Raw genomic sequence first — 17172 nt, forward strand, 5'->3', positions numbered from 1 at the left:
TTCAACCTAGTAAAATTTGTATTTGAAGTTAAAATATCTAAATTAATTCTAATATAATTTAGTTTTTTAAATATAATTTTTCTTTTTTTTTATTGAGAGTAACAAAGTAATATTACATATATTTTAATTATTTTTTTTCTTTTTAATTCTTTTATTCTAAATTTAAAAATTAATGTGAGAATTCATTACAAGACACACGCCGAATAGCGGCGGTTTTTTTATGGATCTGCGGCAGTTTTAAACTACTGCAAAACAAGATATCAGCGGTTTCAAAATCGTTGCGAGTTAAGTAGGTATGGCAACACCTACCCACGGGGCTAGCCTCCGCCACCGCCTCCATATCCAGTCCCCGTCCCCGCCTTGTTCCCGCCACGGATAACGGGGACCCTGTATCCGCCGGGGACCGAGGACTCCATAGATATCTGCAAATTTTTAAAAAATAAAAAAATGGAAAAATTTAGAAAAAAATTGGAAAAAAATGAAAAAACCATATGAATCATCATGTTCCTTATCTCCAAAGACATTAACAACAACAAAGACATTAACATGTTCATAGTCTCCAAAGACATTAACAACAATAAACAATATCAAACATATCCATAACACAACCAAAGTATCAAACATATCCAAAAACTACAAAGCACAATTCATCACATTGTAGAATTCTCAAAGCTTTTTTCATGATATAATAGTAGTGATGGTAGATTCCGATTTGTTTGAATCCTACATCAAAAAGAAGAATGCAATTAAAAGTTAAAATCGTAAAATAAATCAAGAATAAGTCAATAATATAAAAAAAAAGTATTGTATATAACCTAAAATTCAGAAATATAAATTAGAAATAAAAAATTCAGAATCAAAATCTCATTAACCTAACTCCAGATTAACCCAAAATTGACTCAGAAACATAAATCAGAATAAAAAATTAGAATTACATTAACCTAATTCAAAAATATAAATTAGAAATCAAAATCAGAAATTTAGAAATCAGAATCTCATTAACCTAACTCCAGATTAACCCAAAATTGACTCAGAAACATAAATCAGAATAAAAAATTAGAATTACATTAACCTAATTCAAAAATATAAATTAGAAATCAAAATCAGAAATTTAGAAATCAGAATCTCATTAACCTAACTCCAGATTAACCCAAAATTGACTCAGAAACATAAATCAGAATCAGAAATCAGAATCACATTAACCTAACTCAGAAATATAAACTAGAAATCAGAATCTCATTAATCTAACTCCAGATTAACCCAAAATTAATATAGAAATATAAATCAGAATCAGAAATAAGAAATCAAAATCAGCTCAACCTAACTCAGAAATTCAGAAATCAGAATCACATCAGGGTTGACTTACCCGAGGGAAAAGAGGCAAAGACCAGCGATTTGGCGGACGAACATCGAAGATGCGACGACCGGTGACGAGGAGAAGACGCTGCTCTGTCGTGACAAGGAGAAGACGATGACCAGCACGACGTGACGAGGAGAAGATGTTGCTCTGTCACGACGAGGAGAAGATGACGACTGACGACGACGCGACGAGGAGAAGAAGACAACGTGGCCGCGACGGTGAGCTGGAGAGGTGCAATGAGCGACGGTGTGGGAAGTGGTGGTCGGCGGTGTTTAGGAAGGAGATAGGATAGGCTGAGGGTTTGGTGAGGAGAGGAGAGGAGAGGAGAAGAGACTCTGTCTCTGAACTGAAGTAGTGAAGCACCGAAGGGAATATGTAACGGCTAGGATTTTTTTTTGAATGGCTCACATATGTAATATATATTAGGGATATTTTTGTCTTTTCACATAAATGGAGATTTAACGGGTCTCCACGAGGCGAGGACCTCTATCCCCGCCCCGCCCCATTTATTATACGGGGCCCCGCCCTCCATCCCGCGGGTAAAAACCAGTCCCCGTACCTGCCCCCGACGGATAAATCCTCGAGGGTACCAGTCTCGCCGGGGATTTTTGCCATGCCTAGGGTTACGGAGTGAAGATTTAATTTTGCGGCGGTTCTAAGAAACCGTTGGTACAACCACTACAAAACCAAGGATTAGCGTCGTTTGATTTAAACCACCGCTATTTCAGTGATTGGATTTAAAAAATAAATTACATCGGTTACAAAATTGTCATAGAATTATGTATTTTTAAAAAAAATTGCGATGGTTTTGAACCGCCGCAATTTCATAAACTAGCTTAAAAAAAATTGATTAATTACAATAATTTATACCATTTTTCTTTACTATAACCTATTTTCTTTACATCATATTTATTAAACTTGAGATATTAATATAGAAAACACTATAAAAATTTACCTTAGAAAAATTCTAAATATTAAAGCCCCATTGAGAGTCATCACTGACAAATATAAACCATGGGACATATTTCATTTGGATCCTTGTGTAAGTCTTTGCGTCTCATTTTAGTTATTGTTGAGAGTTTCTATGAGAAGGGTTGGAGCATACTGTGCTATCCCATTCTCTTCAAAATTCTGACAATATGAGAGAATGATGGTATTAATTGACATCTTGACAACTCTAAAGAAAGAGTTGCGATAATGTACCCAAGAACCCAGCAAATTTGCAATGCACAGAATCTAAAATGAGGTTTAAATAAACACAGTTGAGAACTTATTTTTTTGGACTCTAAAACTATGTGTTCATAACTGAAAGTTGAATAATCATATCTAATACTTAGTTTTAAATAATAATTCATCTCGGCGTCATACTCGTTTAATTATATATATCATAGAAAATATACCAAAACAAACGAGTTTATGTGCAGCTCTATACTAAATAAATTGCATAGCAGATCCAAGGGAGTAAACTTGATAATAGAATCTACATTCAATAACACATCCACATTCTCAAATATGACTATAATTGCTATTGCAGAATTTTTATTGCGATTGTCATAATTAACTATTAATCAGATGGAAAATATGAGTATTAGCTTTGCATGTAAAACGACAAACCTTTGAGGAGATAAGCAATAAAGGCTAACAAAATGCTAAAGAAAGAAGAATATATCAACAATGTTATTCCCTCCTCTAATGGACTTCCATTCTGAGACTATGATTTAGAGAAATCTTGCAGTGTGATCGAAATGGTTCAATTTCTAAGGTTTATTAAACTATTCTCCATAGTTTCGAAATAGGTACTCATGAGAGGATATCTGAATGTACAACCATTAAAATATTTAACAAGAATAATGAACCAAAAATAAAATGCAGCACTGCTCTACTTATATTGTTTCCGATAAGATGTAGCTCTTCAAGTCATCACATAGATCAAGTAAGAGATTATAAGTTATTTTATTAAAATAATAATATGATCTATATAATTAATGAAACTAATTTTAATTATAGTGAATTAAATATGATGGCTGTTACCTAAAAAAAGAAATAGAATTAATGGGAGCTACTACAAAAAAAAGGGGTCTATGGTCACGGTAAAAAGCTAGTGAAAAGGGTGACCATAGGTCTATGGTCACGGTTTTTGACCTATGGTCACGGTTTTTTTACAGTGGCCTATTCTCTCGTGGCCATAGACCTATGGTCACGGTTTTTTTATCTATGGTCACGGTTTCTATGGTCACGGTTGTAATGTTCAAATTCTGGCACTTTAGGCCACGTTTTTTTACCGTGACCATAGGTTAATCTATGGTCACGCGATAAAACCGTGACCATAGCCTTATCTATGGTCACCCCTTCCCAAAACCGTGACCATAGCCTTATCTATGGTCACAGTTTTGGCCGTGACCAAAGCCTCTATGGTCACCCCACCAAAAACCGTGGCCATAGCCTTAGCTATGGTCACGATTTTAGCCGTGACCATAGCCCCTATGGCCACCCCTCATTAAACCGTGACCATAGCTTTATCTATGGTCACGGTTTTGGTCGTGACCATAGCCTCTATGGTCACCCCTCACCAAAATCGTGACCATAGCCTTATCTATGGTCACGGTTTTGGCCGTGACCATAGCCTCTATGGTCACCCCTAACCAAAACCGTGACCATGGCCTTATCTATGGTCATAGTTTTAACCGTGACCATAGCCCCTATGGTCACCCCTTCCTTAAACCGTAACCATAGCCTTATCTATGGTCACGGTTTTTCGCCGTGACCATAGCCTCTATGGTCACTCCACCTTGACCGTGACCATAGCCTTATCTATGGTCACGGTTTTCACTGTGGCCATAGCTTATCTATGGTCACAGTTTTTACCGTGACCATAGCCTGTTTTATGTTGAGATTTAATTTTTTTAAATCATAATCACATCCCAAAATGATGATAATCACAAAATAAATCTAAAAATGAAAAATTTGATAAATCCAAATCATAAAAGTTTCATTAAAAATTAGATATTCATTACAACACTAATCAAAATAGAGTGTAATTTATCCATTACATATAATATCGGATAAAGTCTCTTATCAAAAAGTAAAGAACACATCAAAATAATACATTTAGATAACCAAACTCATTATAAGACCCATCCCATCTTATACAGGGTGCCACAACAACTAGTCAACTCCTTTTGTCTTTACGAGTCCAAAAAAATTATCCTGTATACAAAATAAAACAAAAAATTCCTCGTAAAGAACATTCAAGAGTAGGTAAACAAAATAATCAATTAATAAATATTAATCCTAAATTAATATAAAATACAAAATAATTTCTATTTTAAACTTCCTATCTTAAAATGAGACATAATCAAGCATGTTCTGAAAAATATTTGCAATTTAGCAATTGAAGATTTTACATATCAATAATTATAAAATATCTTGAAAAACACAGAGCTATTTGAAAAATCAAAGAAAATAGATACAAAAATTTTTAAAATTTTTACACACTAATCACATAAATAAAGTTGATGCATGACCTCTGAAAAATAAATAAAATTAAAATTTCTAATCTATCATTAAGACAAAAAATAGTGATATCATATCATCTACATGACATTTATAAAGTGATGTGTTTTGATTGAGTGAAATCAAAATGATTTAGTAGTCCCCATATATATTTTTTTGGTAAAATTGGAATGAGAAATTTTCATGCAAAAATTTACTCTTAGTGCTTAAATTCATCACTGTTACACCTCATCATATTCACCCTTTTGTTTAGTGTAAAACCTTGCTATTACCAATTTCAGAAGAAACAAGAAATGCTAATCCCTAGGTTAGTTCAAAAAACCCTAAATTCACGGACAGTCCCAACAAATAACCATCCTACAAGCATACCAAACAAGTTGTTTATTGCTGCACTGAAAAATTGAAAACACAAAAATTTTCACTGAGAACTAGCCATAAGGATTCACATTTGAGAACAAGAGAATCTGCTACTTAACTAAATTTAAATCAGAGTGAGGTCAGATGTTTCAGAAAAAGCAACTCTGAAAAACAGAAAAGAGAAAATAAAAATAGCCTAAAAAGATGCATTGAAACCTAGGATATTAAAGATGAAGAGAATAGACTGGCTTTAGAAATATAATCTCATCGAAGCGCCAATTATCATTGGCAAAGCACACAACCAGAAAGCACTACAATGCTCATCTGCATCAGCAATCTAGCCTTTCCGGGTCCCAACAAAACCATTTCTCAAACTCCTTTCAACTCAATTTCAAAATCTGAACAATTTCAATATCTCAAACTATTTTCAATTTAAATTCATTTTTCTACAAATCAAGCTCATCTCCAATATTATAACCCTTTCCAAATTCCAATTCATTTCCAACAAAGTCAACTAACATCTTCTCAAACACTTTCCAGCATTTTCAAACCCAAGTCATTCACAAATCTCAAATCATTTTCCGAAATCAAACTAAATCTAACATCCAATCACTTTCCAATTCTCAAATTATACTTGATAAACATTCAAATCAGAATTTTAAATCAATCCTTCATTCACTACTTCAATATCAAATAAATATTCAGAACTAGCCACAGGCAAGTAAGCAATCACATTTATTCAAAGCAGTTCAGAATTTTTTGCTGACTCTAGCTTCGGGAATATAAGCAAAACCGTGACTGCTCTGCAGTGTTTTAAATTCAGAAGACAACAGCAGCGTACAACATTCGAAATTTCATATAAAATCCAAATTAAATCCAACCACCTTCAAAATTTATGTGGTTAAACATAACTTATTCAAATTTCTTTCTCAATTAGTTCCAGGGTCATACCATTTTTAATGAAGGAGTTACGTAGCTTGGAAGTTAGGTAATTTTCTGCTGAAGTCTGTTTTACAAATCATTGAACATAACCTCTTCCAAGTCCCATAACTCACTTACTAAAACATGGAAAACCCTGAAATTTGAATCATATATACTAAACATACTCAACTTTCACCTCCAATTGGTTGCATCTCAATATCATTCCAGAATTAAAAATTATGAAGCCTCAAAGTTACTGACTTAGAAAACAAAGCTTGACTTTTACTGCATAATACATCTTTCTCTGAAAATCCAAATCTTTAAAACCACAACTCTAACCATTCTAAATTTTTATGAAATTAAAGTATTAGGACCAAAGTTTCATTTAAAATTGGTTCCATTTCAAAATTCAAACTGCAGAATTTCCAATAGAGGAATCAAGTGGCTGCTGTGTTAAACGTTTTGCAGAAAAACTAGATTTGACATCCCCAATTCAAAAATTCACCATAAATCATAAACTTAATAAAAAAGTCTCAAATTTACCAGTTTAGTTCTTTATATCCCCAAGTTTAACCCAGGCTTGGTCTCATGCAATTCCGATCATTACATAAGTAGTTATAGCTTTTCAAAGTTTCTGACTTCGTTTAAAATTATGCAGAAAATCAGATTTTAGAGTTCAACTTTGAAAAATCATAACTAATTCTCTAGTTGATACGAAACCTTAAAAATTGAATTTTCACAATTACACTTAATATAATTTACTTAACATTTAAATTCTTATAATTTCAGTCACTATAGAGTTACTAAATCACTTTCAAAGTTGCCGTTTTATTTCAAGAGAACCTGATTTTCAGCAAACCATTTAGTATTCAAAATCCAACTCTTCAATACCCCTCAAAACCAATTCCAAATCAACCACCAACCAAGTTCATTAACATTACAATATACCAAATAACAGCTCAACGGCAACAAATCCAACATAACCCATTAAAATTCAGAAATTCTCAACAATTAGTCATCAAACAATTTCCAATCCACATAATCAATCAATATCACTAATCAACAATTCCAAATCACAATCTCAACCATTCCAATCACAGTTTCAGCCACAATTCAATATTCACATAATCAATCAATTACTCACAGCTATTAAATCTATTTGCAGTTATTCAATAAACCTTGTAGGCATTCTTAAATTGAAATCGTTTAAACCCCGTACCTCAATTAGTCGAACCGTAGAATTTAAACGCAATGATGCCCTTCTTTTTTTCCAGTTTACAACAGCCAATGCGGCCGGAACAGCAGCAGCAGCCTCACTTCTTCTGGGGCAGCAACAACAATGACAATCGCACCTATCCCAATCACCTCCGTAGCGGTGACATCAGTGGTTCCGGATAAAGATGATAATACTAAACAGAGACATTAACATATGCTATTGTAATCAGAACAAAATATGGTAGAGGAATAGATTCGGGAAACAGAGCATGAGCAAGAGTGTTACAGTTTCAAGAATGGAATTGGGAACGCAGGGGAAGCTGCTGTCGGGTATATCAGTGACGCCTCCCTTCAAACGCGACGATGGCAAGCCCAGCCACTCGACGACCACGGCAACACCGTGACGCTCCCTTTCGTGCCTCTTCTCCCTCCTCCATTCGCGACTCCAATGGCGGCGGCAAGGACGGGTTCGATGACAGAGATCCGACAAAGCTAGTAGCAACGGGCTTCCTCTATACTTGCGAGCACGACGGTGGCGATAAATTATAAAAAATACATAAAAATTTTAATTAATTTAAACTCAAATGATTAAAACTGTGACTATAGACCCCTTTAGGTCACCTCCAAAACCGTGACCATAGACCCTTTTAGATCACCCTTTTGAAAAACCGTGACCATAAACCCCTTTAGGTCACCCTCAAAACCGTGACCATAGACCCTTTTAGGTCACCCTTCCGAAAAATCGTGACCATATACCCTTTTTGGTCACTATAAAAAACCGTGACCACAGACCCTTTTAGGCCACCCCCAAAACCGTGACCATAGACCCTTTTAGGTCACCCTTTTTTGAAAAACCGTGACCATAGCCCCTTTTTGGTCACTGTAAAAAACCGTGACCATAGACCCCTTTAGGTCACCCCTAAAACCGTGACCATAGACCCTTTTAGGCCACCCCCAAAACCGTGACCATAGACCCCTTTAGGCCACCCCCCAAAACTGTGACCATAGACACTTTTAGGCCACCCTCAAAACCGTGACCATAGACCCCTTAAGGTCACCCCCCAAAACCGTGACCATAGACCCTTTTAGGTCACCCTTTTTTGTAAAACCGTGACCATAGCCCCTTTTTGGTCACTGTAAAAAATCGTGACCATAGACCCCTTTAGGTCACCCCAAAACCGTGACCATAGACCCTTTTAGGCCACCCCCCAAAACCGTGACCATAGACCCTTTTAGGTCACCCTTTTTTGAAAAACCGTGACCATAGACCCCTTTAGGTCACCCCTCAAAACCGTGACCATAGACCCTTTTAGGCCACCCTTTTTTAAAAAACTGTGACCATAGGTACTCTATGGTCACCCTTTTCAAAAAAACCGTGACTATAGCTTTTTTTTTTGTCACCCTAAAAAACCGTGACCATAGAGGGTCTATGGTCACGGTTTTTTACCGTGACCAAAAAAATCGTGGCCATAGACCCAAAATGTTGTAGTCTTTTAAAATAATAAAAATAAAGGATATCACTCTCTTCCTTCTTCAAAACAGAAATATAGAAGTTATAATTTTTAAAAAAAGAGATGTGACAAGAAAAAAAAATCTTTTTGAAAAATAAAGTTTTTTGGTTTTTCTCTATGCCATCAACAAGAAATTGAAAGGAAAGAAGGTAGAGAGGGAAAAATATCTATAAATATTGGGAGGTTACCCAATAGTTCAGTTGATTAAAGTGTTGTATGTCCAACTGCCTACAACACAAAGGTCATTAGGAGTAGTAAAAGCGTAGTGTGTTCATAACCTATAAGTTCCTGAATTAGAACTAGACTCTGATATATATCAAAGAACAACCATAACTCAAGAACAATCTAACATGGATATGCGTATGTTTTGAATTATGTTTTTATGATGTAATAATCATAAATTTCAAGATCTTATTTATTGTTAGAAATAGTTTCTATATTGGTTGTAGAAACTAAAACTAACAAAAGAATACAGAGATACTAACAAAAGATACAACTTAACTAACTTGAGTTAGTCGAGTAATCGAGTGGTAAGCTCACTCGTCCGCTTAAATAATTGTCGGGGGTTCGAATCCCGCCTTGTGCATGCAGCAACCCATTAGCCAGCGACAGACCCTTAAATTGAGCTCCGATCCGCGACAGATTAGTCCTTAGTTTGTCGGGTTGGAGGATACCGCATGGGCAACCAAAAAAAAAGACATAACTTATTTTTTATTTTTCTTTCATTATTCATATTTTTCATAATTATATTTTTATTATTATATATTTTTTTAAATTTTTTGAATGAAAAAATAAGAATAAATTGGACTCTGTTAATTTGTTCTAGTTTAATTTATTACATACCAAACAAAATATAAGAACACTAATTTTGTATCTCTATCCTTTATGTCTTGTTTTTAATGTTTTATTTTGTCTTGTTCTCAAAACCAAACGCAGCCTTAAAGAACAACGCAAAATAACACAGTAGATGCTTTCTTTGTTACTTTAGTATTTTGTTGTTTTTGGTAGCTTTTTTTTACAAAGATGACTCAATAAAAATAAGGGTTAAGTACGATTTTAGTCCCTAAGGTATAGGTCGAAAATTTTTTTCGTTCCCAACTTTTTTTTGCATATAAAATCATCCCTAATATTTAACTTAGTTTTAAAATCGTCCTTTTCACTTAAATTTTAAATTTTATTACCAAATTATACCTGTCTAAAAAATTATAAAATAAAAAAAAAAAAAGAAGAGAAAGAGAACGGATGAAGGAGAAAGGGAATCACGCGAGGGGGAGGAAAGAAGAAAAATGGGAAGGAAAGAAGAAGGGAAAGAAAGGAAGAGGGGGAAAGGAGGGACGACACCGCGCGAGGCTTGGAGTTGCCGTCGCCGTCGGAAATCAGAACTAGAGGAAGAGAGAGCCACTGCGACTGCGCCGATCTCAGCTCTTCTGCGACAACTTCCGCTCCACCATCTGCGTCACCATTGCCCAACCCCTCAACAAGCGTTGCATCATCGCCGACAATTTCTGCAAGGTCTGGAACCTTCTAGAGTCTTCTAATGAAGACTTGCTCTGCCTCCTCAGCATCTTCGATTCCAAAGGTACCAACTTCTCTCTCACTCCAATTGCTGAAAGACCATGTTAAAGTTGCAATAGAACTTGGTTAATCAGATTGGGAAACCTATCCTCTCTAGGGTTCCAATTCTACTCCTATTTCTAATTTTGTTAATAAGATTGTTAAACCCCCCAATTCTGATTTTGTAAACCCACCAATTCTGATTCTGATTTTGTTAATCCATTGTTAATTACATTATTTTCAATTTTGATTCTATTTTTTATTCTGTTAATCTATTATTCTTCTGTTTTTATTTTTTCTGCTTCTGATTCTGTTCTATTTTTTATGCTTTTGATTCTGCTTATGTTTCTGTTTTTATTTTTGTTTTCAATTCTACTTTTACTTTTGTTTTCAATTTTGCTTATGCTTCTGTTTCTATTTCTATTTTTATTTTTTATGTTTACTACATTGTTTTTGCTTTATTGTTGTTGTTGCTGAAGAAGAAGAAGAAGATAAAAAAAGAGATGTTGTGATGAAGAAGAAGAATAGAAATTGAATATTTTCGTGAGGAAGGAGAAGGGTATTTTAGTCTGAAGGACGATTTTAAAACTAAGTTAAACCTTAGGGACAATTTTATATGTAAAAAAAAGTTGAGGATAAAAAAAAATTGGCTTATATCTTAAGGACTAAAAATCGTATTTAACCCAAAAATAAACTTCAATACATTTATTTTTTCTTTACTTTTGGATGTTTTTATTGTTTGATTCTAAATATTTTTCTCTCTGTATTTTCGGATGTTTTTTATTGTATAATTTCAAATGAGGAGTGCTAGATGACCAGTAGAATTTGTGATGTGTAGTAATTAATTAGCCATCATCAATATTTTTAATAGTGTGAGATGACATCAAATGGTGTAAGATTATTCATTTTTCTTTTGATAGTTAAGTGCTGGCCAAATTTCAATAAAAGTGCTAGTCCATAAACTTCCTCATTTCAAATATTCTCTTTTCTATACTTTTAGATATTCCTTCTAGTATATCAAAAAGTTGGCTCGTTTTTTTGAAAAAAAAAATAATTGAATAAGAGGTTGTTACCTAAGCTTTTTCTTTTACAAAATTATTGTGGAAAAGCTTGGTTCCGCCTTAGAGTTGAGGTTTTGGTTGGGTACGTATTGTTGGAAAGACTAAATACTAGAAATAGGATTTGGAGGTTTGGAATAATTATTCCGAACGGTGAAACTCATTGTGTATTGTGTTGTTCTGACTTCTGAGATTGAGACGGTGCACTATTTGTTTTCTGCATGTATGAAAACATCATCAGTTTGGGATTTTATTCTCGAGTTTGACCAGATGAAGCAAGAGATAATTCTTTGTGCAAGGAAAGAGAGCAGAGAAGGATGCAAGTGAAGGAGTAATGTTTTTTTTTTTTTTCTTTTTACTTTGATTGTATTATGTAATTTAGCTTGTGCCTTATTAGTTCTGTTTTTCTGGAAGTACTTGGTAGTTTGATAGTTGTATATTGTGTTATTGGTTTGTTCTCGAGCAGAGACCAGATGAAGCATATTGCATGAATGTGATTATTGTGAACTTAGAAGAAAACAAACTAGCTTTTCCCTCGCCTAATTTACCATAAAACTGCCAAAATAAATGCATGACGTAATTTCCAGTCTATATGATATTTATGGATTATATATATCATTATTGCTCTCAAGAAACATATACGTCATTTCAAAATCGATAGTTCATTTGTTGGGTGATTCATATCCCCACTGAAAATATGTGTGTTTTGTGATATACATACGTACATGATATGATAAGATCCATGCTTATTACGGACACACAAGTACTTATTTGTTTAGTCTTAGTCACCACCTTCATAGAGCAATAATATTTCAGCAAACATGGTCCTACATCCTTTGTCACTGCATCAGTAGCTACTGTGTTCCAGAGTATAATACTGTGTTCCAGAGTATAATCGTTCAGTTGTCTCTGGGTCGTCATAAAAAAATTACTCTTATTGACAAATTTTTAGTAATAACTACACAATGATCATTATATATTGAGAAAATTTCACTCGTCCCTTTTAAAAGATATTAAAATGACACTCTTCTCTTCTCTAGTTGTAAAATATATATTCTTCTTTTTTAATTCATTTTAAATTTTTTGTGTTAACTATTATTAACTTTATCCAGTTTTCAAAAGAAAATAAATTACTTTTTACAAAAATATCCTCTAGTATTATTAATTTTTTTAAAAATATTTTAGTAAAAATACAATTTAATCAATAAAAAAATAATTTATTAAAAAATATTTTGGTAAGCAAAATTTAATGACAAAAAAATAAAATTTTTGTTAAAGGGTATTTTTGTAAAAAATAATTTATTTTTTCTTGAAAAATAGATAAAGTTAATATTAGTTAACACAAAAAAAATTAAAATGGATTAAAGAGAAAGTTTTTTAAAAGTTACAAGAGAGGCGAATGTACATTTTACAAATAGAGGAGAGAGGAGTGTCATTTTAGCATCTCTATGGACAGAGGAGTGAAATTTTCTCTTATATATTTTATTAAACTTATATTTTTATAGCAACTGTATATTTACCGTTATTACTAAATGTTATAATGACAATTATATATTTTTTGTCGCTATTAAATTTTTTTTTACTAATAATTGTATAATTACTGCAAAAAATTTTTAACAATAAAGTATAAGACGACTATTATCTAATTATCGCTAAATATATTAGCAGTTATTTTTATTGTTAATAAAAACAAAACAAATGACTACTAAAAATTAATTTTTCTGTTAGTTTAGAATTTGATTCTTATTGGTTTAAAAAAGAATTTTAGTATAAAATTAATTAAAAGATAAAACTTTTATACAATAAGATAAATTAAAAATATAATTATCTATATATCTTTACTGTTTATTTAAATTTTTCAGTTAAATTATTTCGTTACATTAGCTAACATGTTAGCTGGTGGTTTGTTATAATATAATAGGAATATTATAGGGTAATTTAATATAACTAGAGTATAATTTGATATATATCTCATCGGTATTTATTTAGATTCTATCATCAACAATTCAGCTATGTTATAGTTCAAAGAAATATAGGAATACTAGGCCAGCAACTTTTGTGATTTGTAGTCATTGAGATTGGTGTCAAATTTCATTTAATGACTCATTTTTTTTACTGGTTATATACTGGCCAAAATTTAATAAAATTGCTGTCCCCTAGATTTTTCCAAAGAGATATATAACCGCCATCAGACTCGCGCGATGAAAGGGTTTCGGTCAGAGGCAGAGCTACATACTGCGAAAGGGGGGCAACGGCCCCCCTAATTTTAATATTTTACATGTAAACTATATGTAAATTTCAGTTTAGCCTCCCTCAAAAATTTATTTTAATATTATTTTATTGTATAAATATTTTTAGTCTCTCTAATATATATTTTTTTTTAGCTCCGCCCTGGTTTCGGTGGTCTCTAAATTAAGGTAGGTAATTTTGAACATAAGCTTCAGAGAGATTTTATATGTCTCAGAGCAGATTATTGTTTGCGCACTGATAATTGAGATTGCTCGCATCACAATGTACTTTTTCAAACTTTAATTATTGGGAAATGGAATTTCTCCATTTTTTTTAACACTTGAAAAAATAAAGTGTGATTTTTTATCTTTAATTTTATAAGTGAGACTAAAATTAAATAGAAGAGAGAGAACAATGAAAGATTAGATCCTACATTGAACACCATCCAATTTTTTTTCCACTGAAAAAGATCCGCTCCCTAATTATTGTTGTTGAATCAAAGGACGCGCGGATAACGTGTACAACCGAAACAGAACTAGATGAACTGATGAAGTATTAGAGGAGACTAAAAATATTTACACAATAAAATAAAACTAAAATAAAATCTTAATTTATAAAAAAATTTATTAGTATTTAAATAAAACATTTTAACAGAAAAATTTAAATTAAAAAATATATTTCTGTCGTCTAAATATCTTATCCAAACACAATCTAATAGCTTATCAATCTATGATTAACTCTAACTAACTAGAGAGACATAATCAAGCATCCAATCTTAGCTAGCTGAATTACAAAGAACAAAAGACACATTTGAAAGCTAGCCATCAATTAAAGATAGGACAAGAACATATATAGCAGACTAAGGGTCTAAGGTGAGAAACACATGCATGCTTGGACAAATAATGATATGCTGGCAAACAATAATTTTGAATTAACACAACAGAGTTTAGCGTCTGAAAAAAAAAAAAGTAATTACTCCAATATGGTTTCAACCTCCCTTGATTTCTGATTGGAACAATAACAAAAAATTAATTTGCACTAAACTCCCTCCATATTGCCTCGTTTTTATATGTATTAATTTTGTTCCCTACTTCCCTTATCAATATCTTAAAAATGTCAAAAGGATTGTAAAATATGAAAATGAAGACAATAATAATATGAAGCAATAATGTGCAATAGGAGAAAAACACCCTAGCTATATTCAAAACTCTAATTAAATATATGTCATGAGAAATTTAGAATTTATTATTAGTTGTAATTACTATAATACAATGAGGAAGATAATATTTCTTTGGATTTGCATGCTAAACAAACTAAAATGGCGGAAGCAATTATTCTTGATCTGTTGTTGGAATATCACAATAAGTGGCTTCATGGAGTGATTTTTAAGCTGTATGGACTTCAGCGACTGAAATGATTTACTTATATGTAATAAGAAATAATCTAATGTTTAATTAATTTTACTGTGTTTTTTCCAATATAAAAAAGAAAAGAAGAAGGCATGTCATATTATTTGTTAATGATATGCATTGCAGTAGTGTACAAATTAATAAGAGCCTATTTATTTGAAGAAAAAAAAGGAATAAAATTGCAGGAATAATTAAAGACACATACATGATGATGGGTATGGGTTGGGGTCATGAAGCATTAAATAGTTATAATAGTACAAAGAAAATAGTAACATGGTTTGGAACAAACAAAGAGTTATTCATTGATGTGCAACATTTATTATGATACATAGATGTAGAAATCCAGGTCCAACTGTAATCATCAGAAAGCTACAAATTGAAGCAATAAATTCCTGTCCGCAAAATCAAATTAAATTTACAAGAAATTAAAAAAAAACTTACAAGCAGAGAGTAATAAGAGGGAGAGAGAACTCACCAATTTCACCATGTTCTTGACGAGTACATATATATCTCTAGAAAAACACCAAACTTCAAAATTAATCACTACATACACAACCCATGCTTCATAATATTAGATATAGTTCATCATAAGATAAGTCACCTACATACTTAAATCAAACCAAAGCTAACAAATCAATATGAGAAAGATACATATATATAATATAATTGGCTTGCTTGATGAAGCAAACAATATACATATCGGACCAAAACGCTTCAATTCCCCGAGAAGAGAGATCGAGATAGAGTAGCATGAAAAGAAGAAGATATGAAAGCACACCCTAGCTAGCTTGCTAGAGCTATAGCTGCTTTGATTTGATTCCTAATAATAATGGAAGGTGTGTAATAAGAGGGGTAGGGTTTCTTCTTCTTAAGTGGAGGCATAGAGTTGTTGTTGTTCTAACCGTTATCATTGGCGGAAGAGGAAGAGGAAGATGGTGGTGCGGTTGGTGGGGGGTAAGAGATGCGGTGAGAATGATGATAAAAGTAAGAGTGATGAAGAGAGAGTAATGATGATGATGATGAGGGTAACAACATTATCATTGCTGCCTGTTGCCCTTCTTTTTATTTTTATCAGATTCACCCAACCTATTCTATCTTCTATTGGCCTTCTTATATTACTTCCCATAATATACATGTATATATATAGAGAGAAAGAGAGAGAGAGAGAGAGTGAGAGAGATTTCTTTTTCTATATCTCTTATCATATTTTTCCTTCTTTCATTAATGATATATTAACTAATTTATTGAGCAAATCAACTTTTATATAATATGTAATAACATAGATAATTTAAACATGCATCATTTAACTAAGATTAGTTTAAAACAAAATAATATTAATGTCTATATTGATTAGTTTCATAAGTTATATTTCTTCCACAAATTCAACTAAAAGTTAAAAATTTAACATAAATTAGTGTCTCTATGAATAAAAATATTTTTGAGTCCTTTAAATAGCATGTTGTCATCATTTTAGCACTCATGTAAATAAAAAAACTAAAACAAAAATTAGAAACAAGATATAATACTAATTACAATTTTTTTCATTCACTTTTATTCAAAGTTTTAGAAATATTTTGGCAGATCCTCTCCTAAAATTTGAATATTTTCACCATCTACGATTCTATAAAAAACAACTAATTTATCACGTATTTCTCAATCAATACACAACTAAATTTATCAAACCAAATAACAGAATATTTATCATTTCTCAATCATGACACAACTAAAATGTAATAAATAGATTCATATACAATTAAACTAAATTAATAATATATCAATTATATATTAATTTTTTAAAAGAATATAAAATAATATCTACAATTTTTAAAAATTAATAAATATAAATAATATTTAAAAAATTTTAATTTTTGAAACAAAATAAAACTATTCTAAAAAAATTATATAAAGAAATTTTTTTACTCTTAAATATTTTAACATTTAAAAATAATTTTATTAGTTACAAAAAAATAGTTATATTTTGTAACAAATAAATAAATTGTTATAAATAATATTAAATTTCGAGACAAATTAATTTTTTTGTTATA

At 31.9% G+C, this 17172-nt stretch overlaps 1 long non-coding RNA gene across 1 annotated transcript; it reads right to left on the reverse strand.

The window, feature by feature from the left end:
• LOC107643491 lies at positions 4329-7901 on the reverse strand. The gene is made up of 3 exons (XR_001620870.2): positions 7653-7901; positions 7371-7560; positions 4329-4567 (listed from the first exon to the last, which is right to left on the reverse strand). It is a non-coding gene; the product is annotated as an uncharacterized LOC107643491 (long non-coding RNA).

The sequence above is a fragment of the Arachis ipaensis genome, chromosome B05 (assembly GCF_000816755.2).
Source record: "Arachis ipaensis cultivar K30076 chromosome B05, Araip1.1, whole genome shotgun sequence".
Lineage (NCBI taxonomy): Eukaryota > Viridiplantae > Streptophyta > Magnoliopsida > Fabales > Fabaceae > Arachis > Arachis ipaensis.